At 40.4% G+C, this 19,452-nt stretch overlaps 1 long non-coding RNA gene across 1 annotated transcript in view; it reads left to right on the top strand.

Moving 5' to 3' along the window:
- LOC106995016 (uncharacterized) overlaps positions 1-16,663 on the top strand; it is a 47,818-nt gene extending 31,155 nt beyond the window's left edge. Inside the window, exons 2-3 of the long non-coding RNA XR_013411747.1 lie at positions 15,989-16,070; positions 16,394-16,663. This is a non-coding gene — a long non-coding RNA (uncharacterized LOC106995016). The remainder of the gene's footprint in view (positions 1-15,988; positions 16,071-16,393) is intronic.
- Positions 16,664-19,452: the final 2,789 nt, after the last annotated feature.

Below are 19,452 nucleotides of genomic sequence, written 5' to 3' on the forward strand. Positions count from 1 at the left end.
CACAGAACGCCACAAAGATACGCCTCGAGAAGAGCAACTCCAAGACACATAATTGCCAGATTCACCAAAGTTGAAATGAAGGAAAAAATCTTAAGGGAAGCCAGAGAGAAAGGTCGGGTTACCCACAAAGGGAAGCCCATCAGACTAACAGCAGAACTCTCGGCAGAAACTCTCCAAGCCAGAAGAGAGTGGGGGCCAATATTCAACATTCTTAAAGAAAAGAATTTTAAACCCAGAATTTCATATCCAGCCAAACTAAGTTTCATAAGTGAAGGAGAAATAAAATCCTTTACAGATAAGCAAATGCTTAGAGATTTTGTCACCACTAGGCCTGCCTTACAAGAGACCCTGAAGGAAGCACTCAACATGGAAAGGAACAACCGGTACCAGCCATTGCAAAAACATGCCAAAATGTAAAGACCATCGAGGCTAGGAAGAAACTGCATCAACTAACGAGCAAAATAACCAGTTAATATCATAATGGCAGGATCAAGTTCACACATAACAATCTTAACCTTAAATGTAAATGGACTAAATGCTCCAATTAAAAGACACAGACTGGCAAACTGGATAAAGAGTCAAGACCCATCAGTCTGCTGTATTCAGGAGACCCATCTCACATGCAGAGACATACATAGGCTCAAAATAAAGGGATGGAGGAAGATTTACCAAGCAAATGGAGAACAAAAAAAAGCGGGGGTTGCAATACTAGTCTCTGATAAAACAGACTTTAAACCATCAAAGATCAAAAGAGACAAAGAAGGCCATTACATAATGGTAAAGGGATCAATTCAACAGGAAGAGCTAACTATCCTAAATATATATGCACCCAATATAGGAGCACCCAGATTCATAAAGCAAGTCCTTAGAGACTTACAAAGAGACTTAGACTCCCATATAATAATAATGGGAGACTTCAACACTCCACTGTCAACATTAGACAGATCAACGAGACAGAAAGTTAACAAGGATATCCAGGAATTGAACTCATCTCTGCAGCAAGCAGATCTAATAGACATCTATAGAACTCTCCACCCCAAATCAACAGAATATACATTCTTCTCAGCACCACATCGTACTTACTCCAAAATCGACCACGTAATTGGAAGTAAAGCACTCCTCAGCAAATGTACAAAAACAGAAATTATAACAAACTGTCTCTTAGACCACAGTGCAATCAAACTAGAACTCAGGACTAAGAAACTCAATCAAAACTGCTCAACTACATGGAAACTGAACAACCTGCTCCTGAATGACTACTGGGTACATAACGAAATGAAGGCAGAAATAAAGATGTTCTTTGAAACCAATGAGAACAAAGATACAACATACCAGAATCTCTGGGACACATTTAAAGCAGTGTGTAGAGGGAAATTTATAGCACTAAATGCCCACAAGAGAAAGCTGGAAAGATCTAAAATTGACACTCTAACATCGCAATTAAAGGAACTAGAGAAGCAAGAGCAAACACATTCGAAAGCTAGCAGAAGGCAAGAAATAACTAAGATCAGAGCAGAACTGAAGGAGATAGAGACACAAAAAACTCTCCAAAAAATCAATGAATCCAGGAGTTGGTTTTTTGAAAAGATCAACAAAATTGACAGACCACTAGCAAGACTAATAAAGAAGAAAAGAGAGAGGAATCAAATCGACGCAATTAAAAATGATAAAGGGGATATCACCACCGACCCCACAGAAATACAAACTACCATCAGAGAATACTATAAACACCTCTACGCAAATAAACTGGAAAATCTAGAAGAAATGGATAATTTCCTGGACACTTACACTCTTCCAAGACTAAACCAGGAAGAAGTTGAATCCCTGAATAGACCAATAGTAGGCTCTGAAATTGAGGCAATAATTAATAGCCTACCAACCAAAAACAGTCCAGGACCAGATGGATTCACAGCTGAATTCTACCAGAGGTACAAGGAGGAGTTGGTACCATTCGTTCTGAAACTATTCCAATCAATAGAAAAAGAGGGAATCCTCCCTAACTCATTTTATGAGGCCAACATCATCCTGATACCAAAGCCTGGCAGAGACACAACAAAAAAAGAGAATTTTAGACCAATATCCCTGATGAACATCGATGCAAAAATCCTCAATAAAGTACTGGCAAACCGAGTCCAGCAACACATCAAAAAGCTTATCCACCATGATCAAGTGGGCTTCATCCCTGGGATGCAAGGCTGGTTCAACATTCGCAAATCAATAAACATAATCCAGCATATAAACAGAACCAAAGACAAGAACCACATGATTATCTCAATAGATGCAGAAAAGGCTTTTGACAAAATTCAACAGCCCTTCATGCTAAAAACGCTCAATAAATTCGGTATTGATGGAACGTACCTCAAAATAATAAGAGCTATTTATGACAAACCCACAGCCAATATCATACTGAATGGGCAAAAACTGGAAAAATTCCCTTTGAAAACTGGCACAAGACGGGGATGCCCTCTCTCACCACTCCTATTCAACATAGTGTTGGAAGTTCTGGCTAGGGCAATTAGGCAAGAGAAAGAAATCAAGGGTATTCAGTTAGGAAAAGAAGAAGTCAAATTGTCCCTGTTTGCAGATGACATGATTGTATATATAGAAAACCCCATTGTCTCAGCCCAAAATCCCCTTAAGCTGATAAGCAACTTCAGCAAAGTCTCAGGATACAAAATTAATGTGCAAAAATCACAAGCATTCTTATACACCAGTAACAGACAAACAGAGAGCCAAATCAGGAATGAACTTCCATTCACAATTGCTTCAAAGAGAATAAAATACCTAGGAATCCAACTTACAAGGGATGTAAAGGACCTCTTCAAGGAGAACTACAAACCACTGCTCAGTGAAATAAAAGAGGACACAAACAAATGGAAGAACATACCGTGCTCATGGATAGGAAGAATCAATATCGTGAAAATGCCCATACTGCCCAAGGTAATTTATAGATTCAATGCCATCCCCATCAAGCTACCAATGAGTTTCTTCACAGAATTGGAAAAAACTGCTTTAAAGTTCATATGGAACCAAAAAAGAGCCCGCATCTCCAAGACAATCCTAAGTCAAAAGAACAAAGCTGGAGGCATCATGCTACCTGACTTCAAACTATACTACAAGGCTACAGTAACCAAAACAGCATGGTACTGGTACCAAAACAGAGATATAGACCAATGGAACAGAACAGAGTCCTCAGAAATAATACCACACATCTACAGCCATCTGATCTTTGACAAATCTGAGAGAAACAAGAAATGGGGAAAGGATTCCCTATTTAATAAATGGTGCTGGGAAAATTGGCTAGCCATAAGTAGAAAGCTGAAACTGGATCCTTTCCTTACTCCTTATACGAAAATTAATTCAAGATGGATTAGAGACTTAAATGTTAGACCTAATACCATAAAAACCCTAGAGGAAAACCTAGGTAGTACCATTCAGGACATAGGCATGGGCAAAGACTTCATGTCTAAAACACCAAAAGCAACGGCAGCAAAAGCCAAAATTGACCAATGGGATCTCATTAAACTAAAGAGCTTCTGCACAGCAAAAGAAACTACTATCAGAGTGAACAGGCAACCTACAGAATGGGAGAAAATTTTTGCAATCTACTCATCTGACAAAGGGCTAATATCCAGAACCTACAAAGAACTCAAACAAATTTACAAGAAAAAAACAAACAACCCCATCAAAAAGTGGGCAAAGGATATGAACAGACATTTCTCAAAAGAAGACATTCATACAGCCAACAGGCACATGAAAAAATGCTCATCATCACTGGCCATCAGAGAAATGCAAATCAAAACCACAATGAGATACCATCTCACACCAGTTAGAATGGCGATCATTAAAAAGTGAGGAAACAACAGGTGCTGGAGAGGATGTGGAGAAATAGGAACACTTTTACACTGTTGGTGGGATTGTAAACTAGTTCAACCATTATGGAAAACAGTATGGCGATTCCTCAAGGATCTACAACTAGATGTACCATATGACCCAGCCATCCCATTACTGGGTATATACCCAAAAGATTATAAATCATGCTGCTATAAAGACACATGCACACGTATGTTTATTGTGGCACTATTCACAATAGCAAAGACTTGGAATCAACCCAAATGTCCATCAGTGACAGATTGGATTAAGAAAATGTGGCACATTTACACCATGGAATACTATGCAGCCATCAAAAAGGATGAGTTTGTGTCCTTTGTAGGGACATGGATGCAGCTGGAAACCATCATTCTTAGCAAACTATCACAAGAACAGAAAATCAAACACCGCATGTTCTCACTCATAGGTGGGAACTGAACAATGAGATCACTTGGACTCAGGAAGGGAAACATCACACACCGGGGCCCATCATGGGGAGGGGGGAGGGGGGAGGGATTGCATTGGGAGTTATACCTGATGTAAATGACGAGTTGATGGGTGCAGCACACCAACATGGCACAAGTATACATATGTAACAAACCTGAACGTTATGCACATGTACCCTACAACTTAAAATATAATAATAATAAATTAATTTAAAAAAAAAAGAAAAGAAAATATCAACATTAGCAGGTGTTTGCAAGAGGTTGATTCCAATCCTCATGGATGACTTTGAGGGGTTCAAGAATTCAGTGGAGAAAGTAACTGCAGATGTGGTGGTAATAGCAAGAGAAGTAGAACTAGAAGTGGAAGCTAAAGATGGGACTGAATTGCTGTAATCTCATGATAAAACTTGGAAGAATGAGAAGGTTTATCATGAGATAAAATAGAAGCTGCTGTGAATATTGTTGAAATGACAATAAAGGATTTATAACATTATATCATTAGTTAATAAAGAAGTAGCAGTATTTGAGAGGATTGACTTGACTTTTAAAAGAAGTTTTACTGCAGGTAAAATGCTTTCAAACAGCATTGCATGGTACAGAGAAATCTTTTGTGAAAGGAAGAGTCAATGGATATGGCTAACTTTTTTATTGTTGTATTTTTAAAACTTGCCACAGCTACCCCAGTCTTCAGCAACCATCACCCTAAATAGTCAGCCATCAATATCGAAGCAAAACCTTTCCACCAGCAAAAAGATCATGATTCACTGAAGGCTCAGATGATAGTTAGCATTTTTGAACAATAAAGTATTTTAAATGAAAGTATTCATATTTTTTAGACATATACTATTGCACATGTAGTAGATTACAGTATGGTGTAAACATAACTTTTACACTCACAGAGAAACCAAAAATATTTGTGTGACTTATTTTATCACAATATTTGCTTCATTACAGTGGCTTGGAACTAGGACCCACAATATCTCCAAGGATGCTTGTATATCCCAATTCATTTCAATGGCCCACTTACTGAGTTACATTCCACACTACATTATTAATGCCTCCAAGTCAGCGACTATGTCTTATTTTTGTTTGTATGTCTAGTTGCTAGAATAGTTCTGAGTTGCTAGAATAGTTCTGGTGATGAGGTTTATTTTGATGTTGAACAAATATGTATAACCTGCAAAGATATTTTTACTCAATACTTTATCCATTCAGATTTTGCCTTCATGAGTCAAAACTGTCATTATAAATATAAATAAATGTATAAATGCATATATATGTGTGTGCATACAATCAGTTGGCCCTCCATATCTATGGATTTCACATCCTCTGATTCAACAAACTGCGGATAAAAAGTATTTTTAAAAATCAATAAAAAATACAAGCTAATAAAAAATACAGTATGACATCTATTTACATAGCATTTACATTGTATTAGATATTCTAATTAATCTAGAGATGATTTAAATTATGGGGGAGAATTTATGTAGATTATGTTCAAATACTATGCCGTTTTATATACACACATACATATACACACACTACACATACATACAGATACACATACATATATATTTATAACTACCTACATATTTATTTATGTTTATGACTACAGTACATCATATTTACATAAAAAACTCTGGGCAGAATAATAACTATGGAAACAGAAATGGTAAGTATAATAAATAGGTCAAAACGCAGCAAAAGGCCCCCAGGAACACAGAAGGAATCATCAATCCCCATGTTTGACAAAGACAATCAAATATAAAGAGTCTCAAAGTACTACTTAGACTAGGTAACTTGCAACTTAAAATTCCACCACTGAAGATTGCTGCTTCCAGAGAGAACATGACAATTCCCAGGAATTATTTGTAAAACGTAAATACTCTTAGGAGACAGGCTCCATTAAGTCTCCAGATATCTTAACCCTAATGAGTTATGGAATCTCCTTCTGCTGTAATGGAGAATCCTGGGAGTTGGGGTGAGTCCAGAGAAGACAACAGAAGCAAACTTCACCTCCTTCATCATTGTATCCAGAACTGTTTATATCAGGGCCCTGTGCTTTCCAGACGTTGGTATCCTGGGCATGGTGGCTCACACCTATAATCCCAGCACTTTGGGAGGCTGAGTCGGGAAGATCACTTGAGGTCAGGAGTTTGAGACCAGCCTGTACAGAATAGTGAGACCCTGTCTCTACAAAACTTTTTTTAAAAAGAAAAAAGTAAAGATAAAAATTGGGAACCAACAAAAGATTGCTACCTTGTTTCAGCTTTATTTTTTTATTTTTTTATTTTATTTTTTTTTTTGAGACGGAGTCTCGCTCTGTCGCCCAGGCTGGAGTGCAGTGGCCGGATCTCGGCTCACTGCAAGCTCCGCCTCCCGGGTTCACGCCATTCTCCTGCCTTAGCCTCCCGAGTAGCTGGGACTACAGGCACCCACCACCTCGCCCGGCTAGTTTTTTTTTTTTTTTGTATTTTTTAGTAGAGACAGGGTTTCACCGTGTTAGCCAGGATGGTCTCGATCTCCTGACCTCGTGATCCGCCCGTCTCGGCCTCCCAAAGTGCTGGGATTACAGGCTTGAGCCACCGCGCCCGGCCGTTTCAGCTTTATTGAGGTCTAACAGAAGTACACTAAATTGCATCTACTTAGCATGCACCATGCGATGGGTTTGTTTTATTTTTAATTTAATTTTAAGTCCCAGGATACATGTGCAGGACATGCAGGTTTGTTACATAGGTAGACGTGTGTCATGATGGTTTGCTGCATCTATCAACTCATCACCTAGGTATTAAGCCCTACATGCATTAGCTATTTATCCTGATGTTCTTCCTCCCTGCAACCCTCGACAGGCCCCAGTGTGTGTTGTTACCCTCCCTGTGTCCATGAAATACGCATACACCTGTGAAAGCATCACCACAATCACGACACTTTTACCCCCTGCAAAAATTCCCTTGTGCCCCTTTGTAATCTGTCCTTCCCTCCACCTTAGCCTGTGCAACTATTGATCTGATTTTTTGTCACTCTAGATGAATTTGTACTTTCTCACATTTTATGTAAATGGAATCACAGAGTATGTGCTCTTTTTGGCAAGGCTTCTTTCACCCATCAGAAGAATTTTGAGACGTATCCATGTCGTTGTGTGTGGCAACAAACTTTTTACTTTACTAAAGTGATGATATCTTTTAAACCATTCTTTCTACAATCATAATTATTTTGTAAAAGAGAAGGCCTTTTAACCATCAAAAAAGAGAGGATGTGGTCTCCAAGTAAGAACAGTTGTTCTCCAGAATGAGAAATTGGCAATGTCATGCTGACAAAGAGTGGGGAGTCCCTAGGTAAAATAGTATAAACCTCATCACCCAAGGCCAGTTCTTCTCCTGGCCACGAAAGGGGAAGCGCTGCCCCTCACAAAGCCCTATATGCCTCATTCAGGGAGGGAGAAAAGCAGTCCCTCTTGAGACCTGTTTCCATGGTAACCGGTGAGCAATTGACAATGTGGCTGTAGTTGGGCCTCCTTGAAGGGGAAAAATCTTCAACAGGAACCAGGCCACTGAGAGATGGAAGAAAGGACAGCTCTTACCCAAACCTCATGAGGAGGCTACCGGAATCACCGGACAGTTCCTTTATTGGGAAAACCCCCAGCGACTTTCCAATGAAATGGAGAAGGGAAAAGAGACCCTTCGGAATCAGATGAGTCCATGAACCGGCAGCAGTCAGGGCAGTGGTGACATCACAGAAGGAGGATGGGCCTTAGACAGTCATTACCCTTTAGAATCCTTGCAGCTTTGAGCAAGTTCATGAATCTCACTAAAGCTCAGTTTCCTCCATAGAATTAAGCAATATCAGAGCCTCTGCACTGGACAACTCCAGAGGGCACCATTGGGGTTATATTTTATGTTTGCCTAACCTTCACTGCAGTGAGTAGGTGCGTGCTTTCTACAATGTCCTGAGGTCTAAAGGGGTAGAGTTCTGTGTGTGGCATTTTAGGCCTGGAAAGGATGGGAGCCTACAAAACCAGAGAAATATTGCAGGTGAGTGAGGGGCTAAGATCTAGATGCCCCCTGCCCTGCTGATCCTCTCCAAGAAAGGAGGCCCCAGATCTCCAGCATCTGAGGCTCTGTGTAAGAGCAAGGGTATCAGCCAATGAATTTCATGCTTTGTGGCCCGTGACTCCCAAGATGGTCTATCAGATCTCCAGGTGTTGGAGGTTCCTCTCAGTGACAGCCTGGCAGTACAGCATGCCCAGGTTCAAATCCCGGATCTGCCACTTAATAACTAGGAGATCTTGGATGGATTACTTAACCTTCTTATGCCTCATTTACCTTGTGATAATTTATTTTATAGAGTTGCTGCAAGAATCAATGTGAAAATGTACATAAAGTGTTTAGCAAATACAGTAGTGCTCAATAAATGTCAGCTTTGTTGTAACTCTTCAGATTTTCCCTGGGCAAGGTAAAAGCTTTCTTGGAGCCTTTCTCTTAATCAGTCCTGCCTCAAACATCCCTTCTACTGAAACAAGCTGTAATTAATCCACTGTAGATCTGACACTCCACTAAATGGGGAACAGTGCAAAGGTCTGTAATGAGGATCTTTTTAAAAATAAAACATATACATCAGTCTCAACACAGGTAAATATCATAATTACCTGGAGAGGAGGTTTACAAAAATGCAAATGACATTTTGGAAAGGCTAATTCAGTAGGTTAGTTTAGAGCTGTGATATTGTGATTTATAATAAATATATATTTGCTCTTGGTCTCTATTCCTGGCACAGAGCTCCTAAAGCCCTTGGAATTTCCTAAGTGGTGAGTTTATGCTAAAGAGGTGACTTTTGGAAAACCTCTAAGGATCGGGGGAGCTGGTTGCCAGGGGAGCCAACCATGTGATTAGAGGGTTAGAACTTTCACTACCCACCTACCTGACCTCCGGGGAAGGGAAAGTGGCTGGAGATTGACTTAATTTGCAACGGGCAATGATTTCATCAATCATGTCTACGTAATGAAGCCTCCACAAAAAACAACAACAAAACAAAACAACAACAACAAAAAACTTAACAGAAGAACTTCAGAGAGCTTCCAGGTTGCTGACCACATAGAGGTCATGCCCAGAGAGGGTGTGAAAGTTCCACACCACTTTTCCATACCTTGCCCTACTTATCTCTTCCTTCTGGCTGTTTCTAAGTTGCATCCTTTATATTAAAGCAATAATGTAGCAAATGAGTTCTGTGAGCCATTCTAGCAAATGGTCAAACCCGAGGAGGGAATGGTATGAACCTCTGATTTACAGCCATTGGTAAGAAACACACATGACAACCTGGACTTTCCATCAACATTTGAAGTGGGAGCAGTCTTGTGGGATTGAGCCCTTAACCTGTGGGGTCTGCTGGTAAGCCTGGTAAGTGTCAGAATTGAATTGAATCATAAAAAACCCAGTTGGTATCCATAGAGTATTGGTGTGGACCCTACACGTTTGGGCACAGAGGTATTCTGTGTCAAGTGTGCATATAGACAAAAGAAAAGTATGTTCTCCCCTATTCAAAGGCAGAGTTATTTATCTGTGCTGTTTTGTTTTTAAAGATTCCCTGGGTGATCTTAGTGTAGCCAAAATTAAATATTATTGACCTAGAGCAGGAATTGGAAAACTTTTCATGTAAAGGGCCAGTTAGTAAATATTTTAGGCTTTATATATTTTACCACATATTCTTTGTTTAAAAATGTAAAAATAATTCTTAGGTTACAGGCTGTACAAAAACAGGCCCTGCCCAGATTTGGCCCACAGTTCGCATTGCTTGTTGATCCCTGGTCTAGAGACCATAGCTCTGGAAGTTCCATGATCTAATATATTTTTTGGTTTCATCTAGAATCCAATTAACACATTTACCCAATACTCCTTTGGCCAAGTTGATGATTCTCCACTATTTATTTGCCTGCCTCACTCTACACTTCTAGCAAGCCACTGCAAGGCTGCATTGTAGCCAAGAGGAAGCCCTCATTGAAGGCTGCACAGCAAGGAGTGTTGGCAGAGTAGCTGGGTTTCCACTGGAAGAGCACGAGTCAGCACCATGCTGGGATCAAGCATGGATATGCACTACTGCTGCCAGAGCATCATAATTTACAAGCATTTATCGAGTACCCTTCATCTAATTTTCATCCTGTGGAAACTAGAAATTGCTACACTTGCATGCAATAAACTTCGGGCAGTTAGCCTTCTGCATTGGGACACTACCATTTGGGAGGGAAAAGACCCTTCTGGTGGGTAAAGATAGGGCCTCCAGTTACTGCATTTGTTTTAATACAGCCTATTCCATAGGGCCATTGATAGAGACTCATTATATAACCTTTCGTGGAAAGCTTCTGACTTCTTTCTCAAAGCACAGGTAGGATGTAAAGAGATATCCCCATCATAAGGCACTTGCCCCAGGCCAGGCACTTAACTCTTGACATGTGGCTCTTTAGATTTCATGCTGTAAGTCTCCAGAGGTCTCTCAGGTCCTGCCCAGTGGAAGCAGAAGTCAAGGGAAGCAGCTGTTGAGTAGCTTTCTTTTGGAGCTTGGGTGCTGAAGATCAGTTCCTCCAACTTTTTGGTGTTTTAGTGTTTCACTCCATCTGCAAGTTTCACCCCATTTCTAGTGTATTGTCCTTTGGAGAAGTGAAGTTTCAGATGGCAACAACTCCACTTGAAGCCCATATTAAATATGGGAAACCCATTTTCTGCATCATAAGATGAGAACATTTTTATTGTACCAGTACTCTTAGGAAGTGGACTCTCAGAAAAATGATTTGGATTGAAGAGGGCACACATATAGGTGGAAGAGTTGGTTGTGAAACATGGGGGAGAATTAAGTGGTTTCTCCACTGAAGGAGGGAGGAAGGAAATAAAAGGAAAGAGGATGGGCATATCCAGCAAGATAGACAAATGTATGCTCTCCATGCACTCTCTCTCACACTATCCCAGTTCTTTCATGTTACAAAATTCACAAAATGCCTGTGTGTACATGAATTTTGGTGGAAACACTGAAGAAACTGAGCTTCATGCTGACATTGACATAGAGTGGGACAGCTCTAAGGTAGCCTATGTGAATGAGCAATGGAGAAAGAGGAAAAAACATAAGGAGTTAACCCCCAAAAATTGGCTGTGGGTGGTGGCTTGTGCCTGTAATCCCAGCACTTTGGGAGGCCGAAGCGGGTGAATTTCTTGAGGTCAGGAGTTCAAACCAGCCTGGCTAACATGGTAAAACCCCTGTCTCTACTAAAATACAAAGATTAGCTGGGCATGGTGATGGGTGCCTGTAGTCCCACCTACTAGGGAGGCTGGGGCAGGAGAATTGCTCGAACCCAAGAAGTGGAGGTTGCAGTGAGCCAGGATCATGCCACTGCACTCCAGCATGGACGGCAGAGTGAAATTCCATCTCAAACAAACAAACAAAACATCCCCCAAATTATGGAGAGAGCTCCAGACTTTCAAGATCGTGCAGTTAGCTATTGTTTAAAGTTAACGAAATCCCTATCTAATGTTTATTCTCTTATTTTTGTTTTTAATTCAATAAGTGCTTCATGTGACTTTTGAGTTATAGCTGACTGCCCTAGCTCACATTTTAGTGCCAGAGTAAGTATAAAATGGTAGATTTATTTCTCTTTTTTATAAAAGAAAATCAATAACCAGTTTGCAATGCCTTTGATAGAAATTCAATGACTAACATAAGGTTTTACCTTATCAAGAAGCTGGGGTATTGTCAACAGCTATCCAAGTAACTGATTCAAAATCCAATTGTGAAAACATTCACTGGGCACTCTCTGCATGCAAAGCAGTGAGAAGGTGCTGGGAAGAATAAGAGAAATCAGATGCAGTCCCCCTCCTTAGGAGAAATGGCAAAAAATAGCATGGTCATGGAACCAGAGCAGTGATTCTGACATGCATTTTGCAAACAAACATGGTGGAGGCCATGTGACTTAATCAGCAGGATGAAACTAAAATAGGGCTACGTAGGATTAGACAAACTATGCTGTCGCTGCTGGAGATTCCCAAACTACAGTCTACCAATGTCATGGCAGGTGGGGGATAAGTGGAGGAGGAATCCCTTCAGCACACCATTCAAGGGCTTTCAGCCTGAAATAAGCTAATACTATGAGCAGAATGCCCAGGAAGGGTTTATGAAGGGTGTACCATATGCCCAAGATCAAAATCACCTCTTGAGGAGTCCCTCCCAAAGGGCTCACAGTCGTCTTCCAAAAGGCTTTTAGAAAAAACTAAAGGATATGTTTTTCCAAGAGCCTGATGTCTTAGTGGCCTGGAAGACATCCTGGTAATTGTCTGGAAAGGAGGCACTGGACCTCTAGCTGTGATGAGATATAGGAATAAGGAGTGGTGGGCTAAGTGTGCATGTAGTATGCAAACTGGAGAGAACAGTGTGATGAGAAAAGGAGGTGGGTGCCCAAAAGCAAATTTAATTCTCTCCTACTCCTACTGGAGAGAAGAACAAGGGGCTTGGGGAAAACACAGCAATGCAGCATCCACAGGCACATAGTATATGCTTAATAAATATTTTTACAAATAATATACAAATATAGAAATAAGGTCTACAAATATCACTTGAGAAGCACAGGATGTGATTCACTCTTCAGAGCCAAATTTTATTTATGGTATCACTTTAAAAGGCAGCAGCAGTAGTGCTACTGAGACCATTTCCGCTGGGAGAGAAGTTCTGAGGACTCTGAAAACTTACAGGAAGAGGCAGGCAAGACTAGAGATTGTGATAAGTAAAGTGATTAACTGAGGAGCTGTGTGGGGGGAAAAAGATGTCTCAACTTAGCCAAGGTTCAGAGATAACAGAAGCTTTTCCCCAAATGAAAGGTGACTGAGCGACCGACTATCATTGATTTCAGGGAAAGCTTGCAGACAGAACAGGTAGACTCAGACAGCACTCTCAGGTGAAGACCTCAAGGGAATTCAGCTAGTTGAGGCAGCCCCAAATCCCCATGGGAATCCGGTTCATTTCTGGGAAACTTGAACAAGAACGGATTCATAGATCTCAAAATTGTACAAAGAGAAATTTACCAATAAACACAGGAAAAAATAAAATTTCCTGGAAATATCAGCTACGAACAAATATATTTTCAGGTGTGCTTCAGGATTAAGGTTTATAAAAGTGTGTTAAGAAATGGAAATATTGTTCGTGTGGGTGGTGGTTGTGTTCCTGGGGAAAAAGAGAGAGAGAGAGAATTGCAACTCCAACTCTTTATATATGAGAAAACTGAAACTTGGAATGATAAAGTGGCTTTCTCAAGGTCTCACACCTACCTGGTAGCAAGTCTTTGTTCATAGCTGCATATAACATATCACCACCTGACATATTATATATTCTTCTAGTTGAATATTCTTTCCATTAAAATTGGGCTTTATTTGCTCACTACAATATTCCCAGAAGCTAGAACAGTGCCTGGCACTAAGGAAATACTTGATAAACATGTGCTGAATGAGACAATGATTTAAATCTTTGCACTCACATTCAAGTGACGTTTAGATTATACCATCCTGTGAATTCGTGTCCTTTGCAGGGACATGGATGAAGCTGGAAACCATCATTTTCAGCAAACTAACACAAGAACAGAAAATCAAACACTGCACATTCTCACTCATAAGTGAGAGTTGAACAATGAGAGCACATGGACACAAAGAGGGGAATATCACAACACAGGGCCTGTCAGGGGATTGGGGGATGGGAGAAGGATAGCATTAGGAGAAATACCTAATGTAGATGACAGGTCGATAGGTACAGCAAACCACCATGGCACATGTGTACCTGTGTAACAAACCTGCATGTTCTGCACATGTATCCCAGAACTTAAAGTATATTAAAGAAAAAAAAAAGATTACACTATCCTGTTTCTAAGTATAGGGGAACTTGCAGCACTCAAATTAACATGTATTTACCAAATACACATCACATGCCTGGCACTGTACTTGTGGGCAGAAGAGATGTATTAGTGAGGACTCTTCCAGAGCAAAATGCAAAAACGCAATTGAAACTAGCTTAAACCTCAAGAGGTGGAGGGGGAATGTGTTGGTTTATATGACTGAAAAGTTCTAGAGTAATACTTCCAGAAATGGCTTGAACTAGAGCACAAACAGGATAATCCGGGCTTTCTTTATTACTGATGACTCTGCTTTTCTATGCATTGGCTTCACTCTTGGTCATGATTTCTCTAGAAAATAACCCTGGTGCTTCAGGAAAGAAAATTCCTTTATCCTAACAATTCAAGCAAAACTCTAGGTAGGGCTTTTATTGGTCCAGCTTGGATCATGTACCCATTCATGAATGAGTTGCACTGATGCAGTATTTTGCTTAACCAGAGTGGATCAAGTGTCCACCCGTGGAACCAGAGATGAAGTCAGCCCCTTCTAAACTACACTGAACTGGACTAAGTGTGATCCTCTAAAAGAAAATTGCAATACTCCATCCAAAAGAGGAGATTTGCTATAAAGGTTAAGAGCACACACATCCTCCTGCATCCTGCAAAGAGGGGCTGGGGATCAAAGCATTTAGATTAGTCTCCAAGTCTCAGAAGGTTAAAACTTTGTTGGAGGAAAAACACAAATCAATAAGTGATATAAAATAGCACTTCATTAAGATCAAGTATGAGCTCCTATTTATCATGGGCATATTACACTGTATAAAACCATATCAATAGTTATAAAGGCTCAACATCCTTTTAATATACAATGTTGTGCTCTGTACACAGACACCTCTACACCACCTGTGATTGATATTTCTATATCTGACCCTTGTAAGCTATCAGTATGGCACTGCCAGGCAACCAACAGTTCAGGTTCCGCTTCACTATTATCTTTTTAGAGTAGTGTTCTTGTGATTGATGGCCATTTTATTGTTTTTTGCGTTTAAAAAATAAAAATAAAGAAGAAGAAAAAGATAGTACATGAAATAATTACATCACTGTATAATAATAGTTCTCTTAAATTTCGTGAAGCTCAAGCAAGGTGGTCACTCGGTGAGGGAAAATTAGCAAGTCTCCCTCCTCAGTTGAATGTTCTTTGGACCACATTTGACTAGGAGTTCAAATGTAAAGGAAGACAATGAAAGAATAGATGCTGGACTCTGGAAATGTAATTTTGTTAGCTTTCATAGTAAGTCTGTCTATTGCACGTATTTCTCTCACAACCTTTCGGGACTCGGTTGTCTATGAATGTGGAGACCTGCCTATCTGTGAATCAGGGTATGCGAGCTATCTAGATCTGTGTCGATTAAACTTTTGTCATTCACTGTGTTTGCTATATTTTCCTAACTCAGCTCGTATCACTTAACATTTCCCTTTAACTCCCCTTTTTACTTAAGTACATTTATTTTTAAAGGAAGATCTGTGTCGCAAACATAAGTGGAACACTGGTATCTCTGCCATAAATAGAAAGTATCTGAAAAATAAAACAATCTTATTAAATTCCGGATAGTTACTGCTGTCAAGCTTCTAAGCCCAAGGCCTGCTCTCTCTTTATTAAGAAAAAATGGCTAGCAAGTATCAGAGAGTTAGTAAAGATATATTAGCACCAAACTTGAACTTTTTCCCTCGCTTTAAAGGTAAGAATTGAAAGAGAATTGAAAGGCAGTGACTTCCTCACTGTAAGACATTGTTTAATCCCTTGTTCATGTGCTACCTACAGAGATCCCAGAGCACCACCCATGATGCCAGGCTGGAGGAAGCAGCAGGCTAGAGGAATTCAGGACAGACGAGCCAGGAAAGAGGTACTGATGAAGACTTCCTGGAGGCAGTGACACTTGAGCTTGTCCTCACAGGGTTGGAATGGTTTTGACTCTGCTGTGGGAAATGCCATTTGGTAAGGATGCAGGCAGGAATGGGCATGCAGTTAGGTCTGCCTGAAGGACCAGTGGTGCCCAGTCCTGTAGGCGTGTCCTCAGGGCCAGGTTATTCATGCAGTGTAGTGGGGAGGAGCAGGGAGTCTCTATTCCGTTGGCTCTTCAATCTTTTATTTTAATCAGTTGCTTCTCACTCCAGTTAATGTTCTTCAGCACAGATCTTTTTCACTAATGGCACAGTTCTCACCTAGGACCCAATGCAGAGCTCACATCCCACCCTCCTTTCCCCATGACAAAGCACTGGCAAACCCTGCCAAAGAAGACGCTTGGCTGCAAAGCAGTTTGGAACTGGACCCAGGAGCTCACCACCACAGGGAGTGCTGCACTTTGACTGGACAGAATGCATCCTCCCTGCCCACAGAGCATGTGCCCAGGATGAATCTCACTGTATCCCAGTTCCCCATGATGGGCCCCAAACCTCTTTTTCACAGTAATAAAGAAAACACACTTTACAAAAAGGCAGTTCATCTATGAACATATTGGCTAGGATAACACATCTTAGAGCTAAATGTGTCACTGTAAATGGACTCATTTTATATCTCCACATACTGTAGATGTTTAAAAAAAGGTACATGCACAGAAACTATGGGAACTGAACTGGAGTATGAGCCAATTACCCTAGACTTTGCTGTAATCTGACTTTTGTGTAGCATATTTTCTTTCTCTAACATTTTCCTTGATGGGGGATGGGGAGTGGAGGCAAAGGAGACAAACTGACAGCAGGGCATTTTATTTAGACCAAAGGAAATATATTCAGCCTATCTTAAATTATTTGTCATCATCATGACATTTTCTAATTTGAAAGTATTTTGCTTGATAATATATAATTGAATATTATATGCAATTAATCATGTCATCATAGCTCTTTAAAGATTTATCTCTCAATATCTAATTAATTATGAGGTCTTGTTTCTTCCATCTTCAAAATACATCTGGAATTTTTACTTATTCCTATAGTCCAAGTCAATGTCCTCTCTCATTAGTAACGGTGGAAACCTCCTCCTTGGTCTCCTGCTTTGCATTCTTGTCCTTAAATAATCTATTCTTCAAATAGCAGCCAGAGGACTCTTCTAATCCTGTCGTTCTCTCAGAGGCTCCCCACTGATCTCAAGGTAGAGCCCATTTTCCTTCTAGAATCCTATAAGGCCCCTATCCAGCTTCATCTCTCACCACACACCCTTCCTTGCTCATACTCTGCTCATGATCTTGAGCTCTGGCCTGGAGACAAGACTTCTTGTGTAGTGGTTAGAAATCCTGGCTCCCCACCTGATTAGCTATATGATCTTGGATGTTACTTGCCTCGTTGCCGAGGCAGGGGCAATACTGATCCTTACCTCCTAAGCTCATTTTGGAATTATGCGGGTTAAAATAACTTCAACAGGTTTGCACTAGCAAGAGGCTGGAGGGCATTTTAAGATTTTTTTTCTCTCTGGGAAAAAGGGACCTTCTTTCCCCATCTTCTTCGTACCTTGGATAGATTCACCAGGAGCTCATCACCACAGTGAATGCTCCACTTTGACCAGACAGAATGCATCCCGAGTGCCCACAGAGAATGTGCCTGTGATGAGTCTCACTGTCAGAACACACCAGTGCAAACCCTACTTACTCATCAGGTCCTATCTGTTATGGGCTTGATTGTGTTCCCCCCAAAGTTTGTACGCTGAAGCCCTAAACTCCAGTAGTTTAGAATGAAACTGTATTTGAAAAGAAGGTCTTTAAAAGGTGATTAAGTTAAAATGAAGCCACTGGAATGGTTCCTTACTCAATCTTACTGCTGCTCATCCAAGAAGAGGAAATTTGGACATACAAAGAGATGCCCAGGGATGCATGTGCACGTGTGCGTGCAACACACACACATACACACACACACACACAGAAAAGCCCATGCGAGTACAGACTGAGAAGACGGATATCTGCAAACCAAAGAGAGAGTCCTCAGGAAAAAATAAAAAAACAAACAACAACAACAACAACAAAAACCTGCTGACAGCTTGATCTTGGACTTCTAGCCCCTACAAATGTGAGAAAATAAAATTTCTAAATTTCTGTTGTTTACGGTACCCAGACTGTCATATTTTGTTATGGCAACCCTAGCAAACTAACACAGATTTGCAGAGTTTGAACTTACCAAGCCTCCACAATTGTGTAAGCCAATTCCTTAAAATATCTGTTACCTAGCTCTATTTATCTAACTATCTATCTATCTATCTATCTATCTATCTATCTATCATCTATCTCATCTTACTGGTTCTGTTTCTCTAGTGAACCCTAATAAATGTACTGTCCTAAGAGTAATTTCCTTAGGAGGGTGCCCTTGCCTGAATGGATTCTCCCATCATGGGTCCTTGGGATGTCTGCATGTTTCCTTCCAGCACCTGCAGGAACAAATGGTTACATTTGTGATTTTATGTTCACCATACATCCACCCATCACACGGTGATGTCCTAGAGTAAATGGCCATGTCTGTTGTTTACTGCCACACCCCAAGGAACTATCATGTTAAATTAGTGTTGGATGAATAGATATGGAAGATCCCGTGAAGTCAGAAGTTCATATTATCTGTTTGCTCTTATAACTCACAAGAAAATTAAAAGAACACATCTTTTTGTAGAGCTGATTGATATATTCACCAATATGATTAATGTATTCATCACCCGTCAATCTCTTATTTTAAACCAATATTTTACTGGGTTTATGTATTCAATGTGGGAAAAACTTTACTCCAAATCCCTTATTATTATGGCTTCTTGTACCTTAAAGTCATACAGGTGCACTCAATATAAATGTGAGTGGGCGAGGGATGGAGCAGCTGTGATTGACAACAGTGACAATAGACTGTGGAGCAAGGAGCGAGGAGCGTTTGCTGACTGGATTCTATATTTAATATTTCCAAGCAAATGAATTCTGTCACTTCTGTTAGACTTAGCTATGCTTCAGGGCATGACATTTTAGCCATGGTTTTTTCCTTCAGTTTTTTTGCATCTTGGATTGCAAACTTCTGGTTCTCAGGTAAAAATAATGCTACATTTTTTTATTTGCAAAGTAACCACGTGGGACAGGGGAAAATGCACCAGAGGGGTAACCAAAAGAGTGATCCAACTGGAACAAATTGTGTGCTTTTCTTAAATACCTTCCTTCTCATTACCTCTATCCTCAATTCTCTAATGTCTGCTACAAGGAGGGGATGATTTAGATCTTTCTAAAGACTCCCTCCAACACTGGGAGCTTATGACTGAACAGTTGACTCACC

Source organism: Macaca mulatta, chromosome 20 (assembly GCF_049350105.2).
Source record: "Macaca mulatta isolate MMU2019108-1 chromosome 20, T2T-MMU8v2.0, whole genome shotgun sequence".
In the NCBI taxonomy this organism is placed as follows: Eukaryota; Metazoa; Chordata; class Mammalia; order Primates; family Cercopithecidae; genus Macaca; species Macaca mulatta.